General features: G+C 43.1%; 1 protein-coding gene across 3 annotated transcripts in view; it reads left to right on the top strand.

The window, feature by feature from the left end:
• The window catches only part of eda (ectodysplasin A), a 71,198-nt gene that overhangs the window by 1,233 nt on the left and 64,965 nt on the right, over window positions 1–5,000 (top strand). The window lies entirely within an intron of this gene.

Genomic DNA, 5,000 nt, shown 5'->3' with positions numbered 1-5,000 from the left:
AATATTAGACATACTGACTGCTTTTGGGATGTTTTCATGTGCAGAGGTGGTTTTTGGAGTGAGAACGCTGAGAGGGAAAAGACCGGGACATAAACTCGCGGGTTCTGTCCAACTGATGAGGCTGAGTGATGCAGTGCTGAGCTACAGAGCTACAGAACACTCCTCTGAACGCTCCCTCGCCGAAAATGACTGCATCTGCATGAACTGGAGCGTGCGTCATGTAAATGATATGTAAATGACATGTAAATTAAGCCGACGCTTGATTTCACGCACCCGGCCCAGTTCATGGTTTGCGCTCAGATCTCGGAATCTGCGAAAGTTCCACAAATCGCGGAGCCTTTGAATGAAAGTGGGCGGCAGGGTTCTCCGAGGAGGAGGTTTGTGTAAGAGATGAACAGAACGCAGAACGATAGATTTATATGAGAAACATATTAGCTGGCGTCTCTGGGTTTTGTCCTGTTTTGTCCTGAACACTCTTAAAAACGACGGTTCTTCAGTAAAGAAAATCATGAGTGCTGAAGGAACCTTTGGCATGATTAAATGGTTCTTTGCATCGTGAAAGGGTTCTTCAGGCCGATGTAGACAGTGCTGTACATGGTTCTACACAGAACATATATATAACACCCAAAAGGGTTCAAGTGTAGTTGTAATGACAGGCATCTAACAAAAAAAAGAACCCTTTCAGGTGCTTCATAGAACCCCTTTTAGAGTGGTTCTATCTAGAACCATCTGTAGCATGCACATTCTCCATCAAATCTGAAGAACCTTCATGACGCAAAGAGCCTTTTAATCATGTGCAATGCCCTTTGAGTGTTCATGGTTCTTTACAGAACCATTTTCTTTGCTAAGGAACCGACTGAGGAACCGTCTTTTTAAGCGTGTAGATGAACTGAATGTTTAGAAGCTTTCTGCTGTTGGGTTCTTCGCTTCTGTCCTGCGCTACGATGAAACCAGCGCTGGCTGTTTTCTGCTCTGCCAGGTTGTGACGCCTCCTGATAGGAACCTCCCTTTTCTGATAGAACCGAGAACGTTTGAGAGCAGCATCAGGCGCTGAGCAGCTTCGCTATCGGCCGTCAAATCTGCGCAGATCCTTTTTTTAACAGCAGCTTTGATGAAGGAGCGAAATAGTCCACTGTTTTATTATCATCCACATTCACTCGCTTGACATCACAACAGGAGAAGAACCCTTTTTGGTGCTATATAGAACCATTTTCCAAAACGATGCAAAAATCTTCCAAAAAACGATGCAAAGAACAATTTAACCACGTGAGAGATGTTTTGAGCCTTCATAGTTCTATATAGAACAATTTTCTTTGCTAAAGAACCCTTAAAGAACCATCTTTTTTGAGTGTAGTACTTAAAGAACACTGATGAACTGCATGTCTCGGTACAAGCTGAGCGTAAAGAGGCCTGTTTAAGTTTAAACACTTATTTTTATTATTATTATTATTAATAATATTATTATAGTCTTTTTCGTTTGTGGCACTACAGGTTTTATTTTTCCTGTTCCAACTTATTAAATCTTAAAAAAAAGAAATATGCTCTGTGTCGTGAACTCGGAGGAAGGCGATATGGCAAAAATATCCGAAACATTGCGATACGTCAAGGAATTTTCTCGATGCACAGTCGATCACGATATTGATCTTTTCGGACGTCTGATCAGCTGGAATGCATCTTAAACATACTAATCAACAACACGATGATTATTATTCCGTATGTTTAAGAAAATACTGTCAACAACTGAAAACATGATGCTTTTTGTTTATTTATGGTACTAAATCCAGTTAAACAGCTAATATAAAAAAATGAATAAATTATGAAATAATAATATAAAATTCACGACTAATTTTGCTCACTTTATGAAACAAGCAGTTCGTCGGTGTCTGTAAGCGCTGACGATGTTCACGATATGTTTATCACCATCATGATGTATATTGTCATATTGCTCTGCCCTACATTATTATTGTTATTATTATTATGATAGTATTGTTTACGTCTGGCACTAGAGGGTCTATTCTGTCTGTTCCACCCATTAGATCTTAGAAAAAGTGAGTATCGTGACGCGTATCGTGACTCATCTCGAGGTATCGTGATATATTTCTGCCGTATCGCCCGGCCCCGTCTCGTATTCCTGCATACCAGAGGTATGATTGGGGTGGGTGGATGGTGCACTTCGCTGGATCTCTCCCAATTTTCAGAAACAGCCCCGTGTGTGTGTGTGTGTCAGTGCCCTGCAGTGCGGTGTTTCCTGTAAGGTTTTGTGTGCAGCATCTGGAGGAACATCTGTAGCATCAGTGTTACGAGCTGATTCACACACACGCTCGGTGTCAGCGCAGTGTGTGTGTGTGTGTTGGTGTTCTGGCTGAGCTCCAGGCCCTGTTTGTTCTCAGGTTGGGCACCAGAAACGGAGACCTTTACTGGGTCAGTGGTGTCGGATCACTCCCACACAGCGAGGAGAAAACCGGAGTCCAGACTCGGCTGTAAAGGCTGGATTTGGGATCAAAGTTGGGACTAATAAGGTCTATTTTGCAGGAAAGTGTCACTTTTTTTTTTTTCCTAACAAGACCTTTTTTTACCCATCCATAATTACCTACCTTTTCCTTTCTTTTGTTCCTTTCCCTTCCCTGCATTCTTCCCTCCATTCTTCCATAAACTGAACTCCAGTTTCCCTGGTTAATGAGATTCAGTTTGTCCAATGCCTCCTTATTTACTCCTGAAAATACACGGTGAAACCTGTCCTCTTACAAAAGATGGTTCTTAAGTAAAGAAAGTGGTTCTGTATAGAACCTTGAGCACTTAAAGAAACTTTTGTGTGCTTAAACGGTTCTTTGCATGGTGAAATCAGTTCTTCAGATCGGTGGAGAATGTGTTGTATTTCGCTGTTGTCGGAAGAAAGCCCCCAATCTCCAAAACGGTGACTTTACAGGAGAAGCAAAAAACCTACTTCACTTTCAGTGCAAGTCAATGGAACCGGAATTCTTTCCAAGTCATTTTGTGTCATTTCTTTTTGTCCATTCATCGTGAAATTTACAGGCAATGTAGAGGGTAATAGGTATTTTCAGATAATGTCAAAAACTGAAAAACATCAAAAAACGGAGATACAAAGTTTTCTTATGACAACAGCGATGTGGTTCTACATAGCACCAAAAAGGGTTGGAGCTCAACGTGGTAACAGTAGCAGAACCCTTGTGGTGCTATATAGACTCATTATTGAAAAGGTTCTATATAGACGCATGATGGCCCTATAACGCCTGGTCAGCAGGGGGAGCAGTGCACTCACCACTCCACCTACGAGCACAGCCACTGACCACTGAAGTCAGGCGGTCGTTCTGTAGTTGGCGCCGTGCTCATATGCCCATGTATAGAACTCTGGGACTAAAAGGAATTTTTCTATGGGAATAATGAATGGGAGTTTTTGAAAATTGCCTCTGTCACATCCCGTGATGGTTGAAAATGCCCGGTACGTTTTGTCCTGTGGACGGTTTCCCAACATTCCAACATCCGAAATTTTCCTCTAATGCTGGAAATATTTATTTGCATTTGCCGGCTTCTTGTTCGAATATTCCCGTTTCACCCTCAGTGGTGCAGCAGTTGCATTCTGCCACCTAAGGCCGTTTAAGGTGGAACGGGAAAATTTGAGCAGCCGACTTCAGCCTCGTGGTTTTAATGCTGGTGGCATTTTTGATTTAAGGTGTTTTAAGCCGTATAAATTTTCTACCTAGAGGTTTTTATAAATATGCGCTGCGGCGGGACATTTTGACCTGCCTTGCTTTCGTGTAGCTTAATCCCGTTAACTTGATGCGCAGTAGCTTTAGCTTGCGTGCAGCGATGTTAGTATTAAGGCTCGTTAACAACCTCTTGGTTCAAAGGATCCAGTGATCTTCTGGATTGGAGGCAAATTTTAGAAGATCTGATTCATTTTGGTCATATAGAGTTTGAGCTGGGACCCCAAGCTCAGAGTTCCAAATATGGGAATAATGTAAGCTACGGAATGGCGTGACTTCAGTGGTCTGTTGGCTCACGAGCGGATGGATGCTGTCGTTTTATCGGCTCCATACCAAAATCTGTACGAATTCTGATGTGCTTCATGTAAATGATATGCAAATGAGGTGGGGGTAGGCTGGTGTTCATAAAAAAAAAATCTGCCTTTTGTTTGTCAATATATATTATCAATATCACTTATGATGCCTGCATTCCTGTCTGATGAAGTTTCCAGTGGGTTGTGGTGGTGTTCTGGTAGGGTCCACCCCCCCCGCCCCCCCGATATCGCTGCAAATCAATCAGTTTGATTGATCGTTGTGTTCTTCTTTTCCATAGACGGAGGCGTTTTTCCAATTCCTGCTGGGTGTGTGTGTGTGTGTGTGTGTGTGAGGGTGTGTGTGTGTGTGTGTGTGTGGTGCGTATCACGCCTCTGTTTTGAGAAGGGTGTGTTACCGTGACAACTGATGATTGATAGAGGGAGGTTTGGGTGTTGTTAATCTGTCAGGGTTTAATAATGAGGCACGCAGGCTAACCGCAGCGTGACTTACAGCCCAGTCACACTTTCATTTGCCAGAAAAATTCCATTCATATCAAAGGAATTTGGCTGATTAGCCGTTTTCACACCTCACCCAAGGCAAAGCTTCGTCAGGGAGAGTGGAAGGGAAGTCTGGCCGCTTCCTGTTTCTACTGTTATATCAAAACCATGACTGCAGCACATCAGAGGGCGCCTGCACCGCGATAGGCAGAGCTAAACGGCTAGAAACGATTGGATTACTGCTACTGAGAGCTGATTGGTTAGCGTTACTGCTACTGAGAGCTGATTGGTTAGCGTTACTGCTACTGAGAGCTGATTGGTTAGCGTTACTGCTACTGAGAGCTGATTGGTTAGTGTTACTGCTACTGAGAGCTGATTGGTTGGCGTTACTGCTACTGAGAGCTGATTGGTTAGCGCTACTGCTACTGAGAGCTGATTGGTTAGCGTTACTGCTACTGAGAGCTGATTGGTTAGCGTTACTGCT

The sequence above is a fragment of the Pygocentrus nattereri genome, chromosome 23 (genome assembly GCF_015220715.1).
Source record: "Pygocentrus nattereri isolate fPygNat1 chromosome 23, fPygNat1.pri, whole genome shotgun sequence".
Lineage (NCBI taxonomy): Eukaryota > Metazoa > Chordata > Actinopteri > Characiformes > Serrasalmidae > Pygocentrus > Pygocentrus nattereri.
Note: the sequence above shows the minus strand (reverse complement) of the source record. Positions and strands in the feature narration are given on the sequence as shown.